The sequence below is a fragment of the Rattus norvegicus genome, chromosome 1 (genome assembly GCF_021556685.1).
Source record: "Rattus norvegicus strain SHRSP/BbbUtx chromosome 1, alternate assembly SHRSP_T2T, whole genome shotgun sequence".
NCBI lineage: Eukaryota > Metazoa > Chordata > Mammalia > Rodentia > Muridae > Rattus > Rattus norvegicus.
This window is the reverse complement of record NC_141534.1, coordinates 216,090,545-216,103,020: the sequence shown is the minus strand read 5'-3', so window position 1 is coordinate 216,103,020 and position 12,476 is coordinate 216,090,545. Positions and strand designations below refer to the sequence as shown.

General features: G+C 49.6%; 1 pseudogene across 1 annotated transcript; it reads right to left on the bottom strand.

Moving 5' to 3' along the window:
- Nucleotides 1-6,631: 6,631 nt before the first annotated feature.
- LOC108348875 (40S ribosomal protein S27-like) lies at nucleotides 6,632-7,808 on the bottom strand (annotated as a pseudogene). Its single transcript, XR_015652839.1, has one exon. The product of XR_015652839.1 is annotated as a 40S ribosomal protein S27-like (transcript).
- Nucleotides 7,809-12,476: the final 4,668 nt, after the last annotated feature.

Below are 12,476 nucleotides of genomic sequence, written 5' to 3'. Positions count from 1 at the left end.
TTTTAATCTTTTTTTTCCTGAGTAGTGTCCTAGGAATGTTGTCTACTTGACCTATGTCCAGAGAAGGCAGAGCTTTGGTCCAGCCCTTTGGAACTCTTCCAGCCTTACCCTGTATCCTCCCAGAGTCCCCAGGCTACAGTTGCTGAGGAGGAACCGGGCTGCAGAGCGAGCAGCTGGCAGCCTGCCTGGCTCTCCCTGTGCTGTGTCTCGTGTACCGCAGCTCACGTTGCTGTAGCCTCAGCCCCACCTCTCCATCTGGAGGAGGCAGCCTTGATAGGCCTTCCGCTGTAGTCAGTGGTCACTCTCTGCTGGGTTCGGCAGTAACTTTGACTTGCCCATAGCCCAGAGCTCTCTGGTAAGGTCAGGATTCCCGGGACACTCCCTGTCCATATGTTCTGGCCTCTGGGGATAGACTGAAAGATTGAGTTTGGCACAGATTTCTGCCCCATATAAGCAGGCTGTCTTGCCTCACAAAGACCAGGAGGGAAGACCCAGCTGGCAGGCCTGGGAAGTGTGAGGGGTAACCTTGACTAACATGGGACCTTACAGAGCCAGCCTGTGCTTCTCACCTCTGATGGGAGGAGGCATCAGGGAACAGGTTGCCCCTCCTGAGAACTGCTTCTTTCACCTTGTGTGAAAGTGCTAGGCTGGGCATGGTGGCTGCACTGCTGGTCTTATGTCAACTTGACACAAATCAGTGTTATCTGAAAGGAGAGAACCTCAACTGAGAAGACACCACCATAAAATATGGCTGTAGGCATATCTGTAGGGCATTCTCTTAATTAGTGATTGATGGGGGATGACCCACCCTGTTCTGGGTGGGTGCCATCCCTGGGCTGGTGGTCCTGGATCCCATAAGAAAGCAGGCCGAGCAAGCCATAGGCAGCAAGCCGCTAAGCAGCACCCCTCCATGGCCTCTGCATTAGCTCCTGCCTTCAGGTTCCTGCCCTGCTTGAGTTCCTGTTCGGTCTCCTTCCTTTCTCCAAGGATGAACATCGATATGGAAATATAAACCATATAAACCCTTTCCTCCCCAACATGCTTTTTGGTCATGGTGCTTCCTCAGCAATGGACACCCTAAGGCAGTGGGGTATCTCTTTAATCCCAGCATAAGGGAGACAGATGCAAGGAGATCTCTCAGTTTGAGACCAACCTGGTCAACATTGTGAGTTAAGTGCCTTAAAGGAAAGACTTAAAAACAACCTTGGCTTGAGCCAATAACCCTTGTTCCTCTGGCTTCTAAACACAGGAAACATTTAATGGTCCACAGTGCAGGGTGACTTGTCAACCTCAGGAGTGGCATGCATGGCACATATGAGCTTTGGTGTTTTAGCCAAGCCGAGCGTGAGCTCTCAGCCTGTCCCCCCCTTGCCTTAGAAATGGTCTGGGAAGATTAAACTACTGGGCAGTGGTGAACAGCCTCCAGCTCCATCCTGCTGCCCTCCCACTTAGCCCTTATCACGGGAGTCCAAGAGCTCTTGTGGGGACACTTAGTGATTGTCATGTTGCTTCTGAAGGTTTGTGGGAATAGTGAGGTCCTGCCACTGCCTCACCATAAAGTCCAGACTCGGAAGATTTGGAGGCTTAGGAAGAAATGGAGATGTAGCAGTGGGAGGGGCTTCAAGTGAGTCAAGGGGACTCTGTCACTAAGCATGAATGAAAGCCCCGGACTGTTGCCTGGGTACAAGTTAAATGGGGCTGGAGATGATCTGGGAGAGCCAGGCAGGCATTTAAGACCCAAACAAAAAGGGTGCGGCACCAGGTTTCTTTTGCTCTTGTCAGGAAGTTGGTGCCAAATGACTGCCAGCTTGCCTTCCTGGTCCTTACTTCATCTGTCCGACACTCTTCTACAGCATCTGTTGCTGGTGGACCTCGCCTGTGCGCCTGCTCTTGGATGTAGGATTCTGAAACTGGATGAAGTACTTGTAAAGGAAGGCACAGGCTGACGAGGGCCCCATCTGCCTTACAACTTCCATTTGTGTCAACTTCAGAGTGTGCCCGTGACACAAGAGCTGAGGACAAAGTGATGACTCTGCTTCCTACCCAAGGCACTTTTGTCACTCACAGAGGGCAACTGCTCTCTCCCCTTTCAGGCATGGCTGCCCTTTAGGAGTCAAGCCCCTTCTCTGGGAGGGCAGAGCTGCTGAGGGAACAAAAGCCCCTCATAGTTCCCGTTCGTGGGAACTCAGTTGAGTGCCAGGAGCAAAGCAAGGGAGGTGGAGCCCTGAGGGGCACCCAGGGGTGGGGGGGCTGGGCCGATGCCAGGACACTGGTCCTTAGATCCTTCCATCTGCCCTGCTTTCTGGAGTCACCCCAGGTGTGGTTTCCTTCCCTTGACCCCAGGTTCCTCAGCCCCACTCACTTCCTGTGAGCTGAGTCCTCACTTTGCTGGCCCTGGGCCTGACTGAACCACCTCATGGTTCTGTGCATGCACATCAGCTCCTCCCTCCAGCCCAGAACTTCTAAACCTGCCAGAGAGGTCTTGAGTAGGAATGGTGAGGTTTTACGTTGTTTTCTCTCTTTGTTTTGTTTTGTTGTTTTGTTTTCAAGACAGTTTGTGTGTGTAGCCCTGACTGTCCTGGACTCACAGAGCTCCAGCTGCAAACTTCAACTTTTGAAGTTTTAAAAGAGCATTTATTTGACACATGTGTGCCTGGGATGTATGTGCATCGTGTGTAGGCATGCAGGAGCCTGCAGAGGTCAGAGCGATCAGATCTCCTGGAATTACAGATGATTGTGAGCTGCCGTGTAGGTGCTAGGAACCAAACTCAGGTCCTCTCCCTCAGCAGCAAATGTTCTTCTTAGCCCCTGAGCCATCCCTTCAGCTGGTTGGTTGGTTTTGGTTTTGTTGAGACAAAGCCTTCCTTGCTCTGTCTCAAGCTGGGACAGCACATGATGAATAGACACACTCCAGCACATACGCATAAAATAAACATTATTTTAAAAACCCCAGAATTATGGCTGGAGAGATGGCTCAGTGGTTAAGAGGGTTGCCTTCTCTTCCAGAGTGCCTGGGTTCAATTCCCAGCACCCACATGACAGTCTATACTGTCTATAACTCCAGTTCCAACTCCCTCATACAGATAATGCATGCAAGCAAAACACCAAAGTACATGAAGTTAAAAATAAAATCATTTAAAAAAAACAACATAAATGAAGTTTGTCATATATCCCAAATAAAAATTTTTTTAGTTTTAAAATTAACTACTGGGCCGGTTGTGGTGGTTTATGCCTTTAAGCCTCGCACTCGGAGGCAGGTGGTCTATAAACGAGTCCAGGATGGGCTGTTACCCAGAGGAACCCTGTCTTGAAAAACAAACAGACCTAAACCACTGGACTAACCAGACATAGTGGCATGGTAGCTTAATCTGTAGTCCTAGGTAGAAGATCAAGACTCGGGGGGGCTGGGGATTTAGCTCAGTGGTAGAGCAAGGCCCTGGGCTCGGTCCCCAGCTCCGAAAAAAAGAACCAAAAAAAAAAAAAAAAGACTCGGGGTTGGGGATTTAGCTCAGTGGTAGAGCGCTTGCCTAGCAAGCGCAAGGCCCTAGGTTCGGTCCCCAGCTCTGAAAAAAAGAAAAGAGAAAAAAAAAAAAAAAAAAAGAAGATCAAGACTCTGGGCCCCCAGGCGATGGTGGTTCAAGCCCTTTACCCCAGCACTGGAGGCAGAGGCAGGTGGATCTCTGAGTTTGAGGCCAACCTGGTCCACGGAATGAGCTCCAGCAGAGCCAAGGCTACACAAACCCTGCCTTGAAAAACAAAACAAAAACAAAAGAGGTGAGGCCAGCCTCAGCTACACATTGAGTTCAAAATTGGAAAGGACCTTCTAAGGACCTGTGAGCTTTGCTTAAATGTATAAAGTTGTTGTAAGAAGTTTGAGGTTCCAGAATGGTGGAAGCCAGGGGGCTGGACTCTGAATCATGAGTTTGTGTAGCCCCATCTTTCAGACATCAATGCACTCAGCCGACCCACGAGGATGACTTGAGTCCTGGGAACCAGCCCAGCCTGTGCTTGAGAGGAGAGAAAGGGAAGAACGAACACTCACTGTCCTGCTAGGAGCTGAGACATGGTTACTAGTCCAATTCAGCTTTGGGAGGCTGGCAGGGGTTGGGTATTATATCATAAATTCACCCATAAGGAATGCATTGAACAGCATTTGAACCTAAGAGTCACAGGGCAAAGGTCGGGATTGGAGGAGCATGGTGGGGATCTGGAGCAAGGACTGGGAAACCTCCAAAGACGTCCAAAATGGGCTCAATCAGCTGGGTTCTGCCAACTGGCCAACTCTCACATACCCATAACTGTTCTGCTCCCTGTGGGAATGCCCTGGAAACGCCTAGGGTCCTAGAGTAGACTGCCCTCAGACCAGACTGAACCAAAGCCAGCTCCACATTCCCAGCCCCACCCTCTTCCAGCCCCAGGCTCCTCCGAGCCCAGAGCCAGGGTGACAGCTGAAGGCCTGCAGCTGCCCTGGCCCAGAGGCCCCTCAGAGGTCTTAAGGACAGCTGCTCCCCATGACCCCAATGACCCTGGTTCCTGGACACTTCTCTCTGAGAGCCCAGCCAACCCTGTCTCCACTGCCCGCTCCACACTCCTGATCATGCCCAGAGCCTCCAGGGCTGTCCCCACACACAACAGGAGCAAGAACATGACGGGAGTCAGCAGCAGGAGCCATCAGTCCACCTGGCAGGAGCAGTACTGGGGAAGGAGGCTCGCCTCTGACCATTATTGCACTGAGCGTATTCCAAGCACTCTCTTACCAGGCGGGCCACAGGCGACCTCTCACATAAGCAGAGATGGACAGGAAGGTCATGCCTGACCCCAAGCAGTGTTCTCCTAAAGCCTGCTGTTCCCATGAGTGCCTGAGGCCCCTAGAATTTTTCTGATAACAGAAGGTGCCTCTAGGGATATATATGGGTCACAGGGTTTGGGGTTATCCCTATATCCTGTTCAAACTAAATATATGGCTGAGACTGGCCTTGAATACCTGGTCCTCCCACCTCCTGAGTGCTGGGATTACATGGGCATACCACCATGCCCAGTTTATTCAGTGCTAGCGGCTGAACCCAGAGCCTCGCTCATACTTGCCAAGGATTTTGCCAACTGAGCTACATCACCAACCTTTTGGTTTTTACATTTATTTGTTTGTTTGTCTGTTTGTTCGTTCGTTTGGATGGATGGGGCATGCGTGCTACAGCCAGCATATGGAGGTGAGAGACCCAACTTGTGAGAGCTGGGTCTCTCCTTCAGTCATGTTGGTTCTGGGGACTGAGGTCATCATGGTTTCTAGTCAAGTGCCTTTACCTGCTGAGCTATCTCACTATCTCACTGGCTTCTTTTTTTTTTTTTTTCTGTAATAAACATGAGGTTTATTGGTAGGAACCAGGGCACTGGGGTCGAAACTCATATCCCACGCAGGGGCACAGGAGTTCAACCCCAAGAGGCTGGGAGAAAGGGTATTTAAAGGAAGAAGCCACAACCCAAGTGGGCAGGTATGGCATCATTAGAAAATCACAAGGAGAAGCTTTCTCACCAGCTTCTAAAAGACGATTTATCTTTATTATTTTTAACTTGTGGGGGGGGGCGGGGGCTATGTGTATGTGAGTTTAGGTACCCTAGGAGCCAGAGGTGTCAGAACCCACTGCAGCCAGAGTTCCAGGCAGTTTTGAACCACCTGACTGCAGATGCTAGGGATCGCACTGTGAAAGAGCAGCTCTCTTTCTCTCACAGAAAGAGGCCACTGTGCCACCTCTCCAGCCACATCCCATCCTTGCCTTTAACAACAAAAGTAGTCACAACTTTCTTGCCACTTCATTCCTGAAGTTCTCCGTAGCGTGTCCCTTATGATATTGATATGATATGATCTCCAAGAACAAGGACAGTCATGTTCTCTGTTGTCTCAGTTTGGATAGAGTTCGAGACCAGTCTCAGTACCTTGTGCTAGGATCACATTCCTGCACCACCGTGCCTGGCTGGAATTAAAACTCATCCTGAGTGTACTCAGGGGATGGTGCATATCAAACCACAGCAGGCAGTCTACAAAATATATTGCCAACAGAAAACAGCAGAGGCCCCACAAGAAATGGTTTTCCCCACCCCCTTCAGAGTCATTTGTCCCCAGCAGTGCCTTCCCTGGGACTTCCATTAGTCCCTGCAGGATTTGGGGGTTCAACTTGTCTAAATATTTAGTATTTGGGTAAAAAAAATATGTTGGGGTTGGGGATTTAGCTCAGTGGTAGAGCGCTTGCCTAGGAAGCGCAAGGCCCTGGGTTCGGTCCCCAGCTCCGAAAAAAAGAACCAAAAAAAAAAAAATGTTTACTAACAGTTCTGGGAGAATCTGTAAAAGCTGGTCATGCCATCATCTCTGGGAGAAGTGGGTGCCTAGAGGTCAGGGGTGACTGGGAAACGACTCTTGATATGACTGAGTTTTGGGCCAAAAGATACCAAAAGATACCTTGTTGGAAAAAAGAAAAAGAAAAAAGAAACCTGAATCTGGGTTGAGCATGGGAACACAACCTGTAATCCCAGCCTTCAGGAGACAGGGTCAGGAGACTTAGACACAAGTTCAAAGTCAGTCTATATGGTGGGTGTCTTACTTAGGGTTTCTTTTTTCTTTTTTTAATCCAAAATGTGTTTATTGGGAAGGTTCCCACACATCTTGAATCAGGGGCTCTCAGCACTGCTTCCTCCTGAAGAAGCACCTTTCTGCCAGCCTTGCTTTTCCAGCTGTAGGCGGACAGAGTGCATCGTAGCCTCCAACGCACAAGACTACCGTCTGTGCATGGCTAAACACTGTGGTGATTTTATAGCATTCTGGGTATTTCACGTCTATAAAGTAGGAATTGGGGCTCAGTACCAGGCACCTTTTCTTGTGTTTCCTCTTCTCCTCTCCTGGAGAGGGATGAAAGAGATCCTTTTCAAGAGGCATGTTCTCATGGGGAAGTCATCGCCACCGGAAAGGTTACTTAAGGTTTCTATTGCAGTGGTAATGAAACACCATGACCAAAAAGTGAGTTGGAGAGTAAAGGGTTTATGTGACTTACACTTTCATATCATTAAAGGAAGTCAGGACAAGAACTGTAACAGAACAAGAGTCTGGAATCAGGAGCTGATGCAGAGGACATGAAGGGGTGCTGCTTACTAACTTGCTCCCCATGGCTTGTTCAGCCTGCTTTCTTATAGAACCCAGAACCATCAGCTCAGCCCCGCCCAGAGGTAGCTCTATAATGGGGTCCCCCATCAATCACTAATTAAGAAAATGCCCTATAGCTGGATCTTATGGAGCCATTTTCTCCAATTGAGGTTTCCTCCTTTCATCTAACTCTGGCTTGTGTCAAGTTGACGTAAGACTAGCCAGTGAGTTTGAGACCAGGCAGAGCTACATAGTGAAACCCTGTCTCTAAACAACAAAAGGAATGCCTGGTGGTGATGGCACATGCCTTTTAATCCTAGCATTTTGGAGGCAGGGGCAGTTGAATTTCTGTGAGTTTGAGGCCAGCCAGGTCTATAGAGTGAGTTCTAGGACAGCCAAGGCTGCACACAAAAATCCTGTCTGGAAAGATCAAAAAGGAGGAGAAGGGGGTAAAGAGGGAAAAGAGGATGAGGATGAAGAGGAAGAGGAGGAAGAGGAGGAAGAAAAGGAAGAGGAGGGGAGGAGGAGGAGGAGAAGGAAGAAGAAGAAGAGGAGGAGGAGAAGGAGGAGGAGGAGGAGGAAGAGGAGGAGGAGGAGGAGGAGGAGGGGTTGGGGATTTAGCTCAGTGGTAGAGCGCTTGCCTAGGAAGCGCAAGGCCCTGGGTTCGGTCCCCAGCTCCGAAAAAAAGAACCAAAAAAAAAAAGAAGAAGAAGAAGAAGGAGAAGAAGAAGAAGAAGAAGAAGAAGAAGAAGAAGAAGAAGAAGAAGAAGAAGAAGAAGAAGAAGAAGAAGAAGAAGAGGAAGAAGAAGAAGAGGAGGAGGAGGAGGAGGAGGAGGAGGAGGAGGAGGAGGAGGGCTGGGGATTTAGCTCAGTGGTAGAGCGCTTACCTAGGAAGCGCAAGGCCCTGGGTTCGGTCCCCAGCTCCGAAAAAAAGAACCAAAAAAAAAAAGAAGAAGAAGAAGAAGGAGAAGAAGAAGAAGAAGAAGAAGAAGAAGAAGAAGAAGAAGAGGAAGAAGAAGAAGAAGAAGAGGAGGAGGAGGAGGAGGAGGAGGAGGAGGAGGAGGAGGGCTGGGGATTTAGCTCAGTGGTAGAGCGCTTACCTAGGAAGCGCAAGGCCCTGGGTTCGGTCCCCAGCTCCGAAAAAAAGAACCAAAAAAAAAAAGAAGAAGAAGAAGGAGAAGAAGAAGAAGAAGAAGAAGAAGAAGAAGAAGAAGAAGAAGAAGAAGAAGAAGAAGAAGAAGAAGAAGAAGAAGAAGAGGAAGAAGAAGAAGAGGAGGAGGAGGAGGAGGAGGAGGAGGAGGAGGAGGAGGAGGGCTGGGGATTTAGCTCAGTGGTAGAGCGCTTACCTAGGAAGCGCAAGGCCCTGGGTTCGGTCCCCAGCTCCGAAAAAAAGAACCAAAAAAAAAAGAAGAAGAAGAAGAAGGAGAAGAAGAAGAAGAAGAAGAAGAAGAAGAAGAAGAAGAAGAGGAAGAAGAAGAAGAAGAAGAGGAGGAGGAGGAGGAGGAGGAGGAGGAGGAGGAGGAGGGCTGGGGATTTAGCTCAGTGGTAGAGCGCTTACCTAGGAAGCGCAAGGCCCTGGGTTCGGTCCCCAGCTCCGAAAAAAAGAACCAAAAAAAAAAAGAAGAAGAAGAAGAAGGAGAAGAAGAAGAAGAAGAAGAAGAAGAAGAAGAAGAAGAAGAAGAAGAAGAAGAAGAAGAAGAGGAAGAAGAGGAGGAGGAGGAGGAGGAGGAGGAGGAGGAGGAGGAGGAGGAGGAGGAGGAGGAGGGCTGGGGATTTAGCTCAGTGGTAGAGCGCTTACCTAGGAAGCGCAAGGCCCTGGGTTCGGTCCCCAGCTCCGAAAAAAAGAACCAAAAAAAAAAAGAAGAAGAAGAAGAAGAAGAAGAAGAAGAAGAAGAAGAAGAAGAAGAAGAAGAAGAAGAAGAAGAAGAAGAAGAAGAAACAACTAATTGTGGGTACCCCTGTAGGACACCTATTGTCATTCCTGACACATTCAGCAACTGTCATGACTATCATCTCTGGTCCTTAGTCACACAATGAGCCTTTACTTCTCAGTGACAAGTGACAGAAACCATACCAAAAACTCCGAGCAAAACCTGGAATTTGTTAGCGCACAAAAGGAAAACGCATTGGGTATGTCTAGGACCAGGAGCACAGTCTCACAGATTCACTTTCCTGGCTCTGCATTCTTTATGTGGAGGGAGGGAAAGGCAGGTTTTGAGTAGTCTAGACTAACCTTGAACTCAACTCAGAGGCTGAGCCTGGCCTTGAACTCCTGATCTTCCTCCTGCACTTCCTGAGCTCTGGAATTACAGGTGTGCAGCCACACAGGAAGTACATCTGCCTCTTCCGTGTTGCTCTATTCTCGGGCAGGTCCTTCCCTTACAGCAGCAGAGCTGGCTACCAGCATCCCTAGCCTTGGCCTTTGGAACCCTCAGAGTCCCAGGATTTCCAAAGTTCATGTTTACTGTTACCCCATTTCCACCCCTGAACTATCACTTGGCTCAGACTGGCCAAGTAAAAACCTCCACCGTTTAGAAGTTGGGGTGTGGGCTCACTCACACTGGAAACCAGAAAGTTGGGACGATAGCCAGCTAGCTTCCGCTACAGCCCAGACCCTCCTGCTGAGGGATGGTGCCGCCCAGTCAACAGTTACAACAGTCTCCGGATGACATGGTCACAGCCAGTCTGATCTGATTTGATGCTTCCTCTTCTCGGGTAATTCTGAGTTGTGTCAAGCTGACAAAAGTAACCAGTACATCCTTTACTGTCCCCTTCTGCCTCTTGCTCTATTGAATGTCGTCTCATCTATGGTCACACCCTGTATGTGCCAAGTCCTCTTGATCTTAGTCTCTCCAGGCTTCCTCCTGCTCTCTGCAAACTCCAGCTCTCCCATTAATACCCACTCAGTACTCACGTGTCCCCTTTCTTTGGAGCCCTGTTAACCCTCCTTTTTGTTTTTCTATTCCTGGCAGCAAATCTTTCTGTTTTGGTGTGTGTGTGTGTGTGTGTGTGTGTGTGTGTGTGTGTGTGTGTGTGTGTGTGTGTGTGTGTTTTCATGGTGCACATGTGGAGGTCAGAGGATAACTTTTGAAAGTTGATTCTTTCCTTCCACCACCCTCTATGGTGTGTCCTAGGTATTGAACTGAGGTTTGCTGGGCTTTGCAGCAAGCACCTGTACTCACTAAACCATATTGCAGGCCCCTTCTTTTGCTCTTTTGATACCCAGCCACTGACTAAGTCTTTCTGGCGGTGATTCAGAGCTTGATGCTGAATCACCTGGGGACTACATGATCTCACATACAAACTGATTTAGAACTGATGTTTACGTCAGCTATTCAGAGGTTGGGTCTAGCTTGGCCACTGTGTCTTCTCTAGACTAGCAGGTCCTGAGCTAAAGGTCAAATGCAAAAATGGCTTTTTGGCTCATGTCCTTTATGACAGAGGCAGGCAGGTCTCTGTGAGTTAGAAGCCAGCTCGGTCTGCACAGTACATTGCAGGGCAGCCAGAGCTATGTAGAGAAACCCTGTCTCACAAAAAGGCCTTTTAGGATCTTGGTCTGCACGCACCTGCAACACCACCAGCCAGAGAGAGGTGGGAGGGCTGAGGGTGAAACTGTGATCGGAATGATATCCTAATAATGACGAGTCACCTAGGAAGTCTATACCTGGGCGATCATGAAGGCAGCCCCTAATGACACTTTCATTTATTACCAGTGGCAGCCATGGGGCCAAGACACTCCCAAAGGCTTCTAGGAGGAAGTGCTTGGGCTTGTCCCTACTAGGACAGGACTGTCACCACTCTGGAAAACCCCATGATACTGCACTAGAGGCCAAAACCCAAAACCTAAAGGAAAGTCCCCCAGGAAGGCCCTACCACCCAATTCCCAAGGAAGGCTCCAGGGCAGAGGCCACCATCTAGGGTGACTCCATGTGTGACTGCTCATCTGGAACCCCAGCCTTGGATGTCAAGTTCTCTGAAAGGGAACGAAAAGGGAGGAGGGGAGGGCAGGGCTTGGCAGGAGTCCCGGGGAGGAAGGAAACACAAAACAATCAAGGAAAAAAAATCCAGCCCAGGCCTGGGGTGGGCTCAGGCCACAGGCACTGCAAGCCAAGCTGGGCTGGGACATCAGAGGCTCCCCAGGGGTGCACACAGCTACTTCACCATTCCCAGACACCCTGTGACCCAGAAAAGGCGCTCACACACGTCTTGAGAACAGTGTCTTCCCTGGATGCCCCCAAGATGACTGCCCCTGACATCTCTGGTGTCTTATCTACTTCTCGGGACCCTGTATTTCCAAGATGTGGAGAGCTGGCTCCAGCCCAACTGAGAGGACTGACGGACTTCGCTTCTGTCTACCCTTGGGGGAGGGCTTCTGACTGTATCCTCTAGGGCCCGCAGAGGTCAGGGTCTAGGATGAGGGCAATTTCCAGGAAGAAGTGGCAGGGACGGGAAGGAAGGACTGAGTCAGTCTGTGTGGTCATCTCCGTGGGGAGGAAGCCGTAGGGCTGAATCTAGTGGGCCCGTCCGTCCTGGGGCAGGGAGGCTGGGGGCTGAGAGTGAAGCCAGATTCCCTCTTCTAGCCAAGCCATCATGGATTCCACTGCCTTTCTCTGTACCTTCTGGGTCCTACTCCTCAGTCACAGCAGTGCCCCCCAGAACTTCCCCAATGAGCACATCATATCCTAACTGGGATGTCCGACCTGAATACGGGGTGTAGGCTGGGAGCTGTCCCTAAAGAGTTAAGCTAGTCCAGCTCCACCCTACACACACCTAGATCTTTACACCACGTAGCCTGAGGTGGATGCGGAGGGTTGTGTGAAAACTAATTTAGTAACTGAAAATCTATTTTTTTTTGAGACACAGGGTATCATTCTGTAGACTAGCCTGGAACTCAATAGGTAGCCCAAGTTGGTCTAGAAATTATGGCAATCCTCCTGTCTCAGCCTTTTCAGTGCTAGGACTAAAGGCACATACCAGAGTGCCCCAACTAAAAATTCCATTCTATAAATGATTAACTGTGAGACACCAAATGACAATGCCAGGTATGTCCGCACAATCCCATGCATGCACAGCCCAGCCCGCTGGGACTCTCTTCAAGGACTCTGTGTTTCTAGCCTGTTCATAAGCGGAGGAAAAGCTAAGTGTCCTCCTCAAACCCGTGCACAGGACTAGGACGGAATCCAGGGCCAGGCCGTTCTGGGTACAGACCAGGTCATTGTCTTGCTCAGGATAACAGCAAGAGCCAAGGAGCCATCCAAGCAGTATGAACAGCTCTGAGCAAAAGTTTTTCTCATCCAAGGTGACCGAAAACAATTCCCAGAGTGTTTTGTAGCTCCCTACTTACCCT